This window comes from Buceros rhinoceros, unplaced genomic scaffold, assembly GCF_000710305.1.
Source record: "Buceros rhinoceros silvestris isolate BGI_N320 unplaced genomic scaffold, ASM71030v1 scaffold20488, whole genome shotgun sequence".
NCBI lineage: Eukaryota > Metazoa > Chordata > Aves > Bucerotiformes > Bucerotidae > Buceros > Buceros rhinoceros.
Window position 1 is genome coordinate 13910 of NW_010425410.1, and position 248 is coordinate 14157.

Here is a 248-nt window from a genome sequence, read left to right on the forward strand (position 1 = left end):
AGCGTGTTCTGGGGATTTGATGAGATTAGCTCAGTCATCTGGAAACGGCCGTTCTGGTGGCTGCTGTTACTAGATTCGGGTGAACTCCCTGCTACACCTTCTTCACAGGAAGCTGCATTGACATGTAGATGACATTACTGGGAGCCACATGCCTGGCACCCCTCCACACACGGCGTGGTTTGACCTGTGGATGGTGTGATGAGCCCAGGGGTAGCTCCGCACAGCACAGAGCCCCCAAACCCACCGGG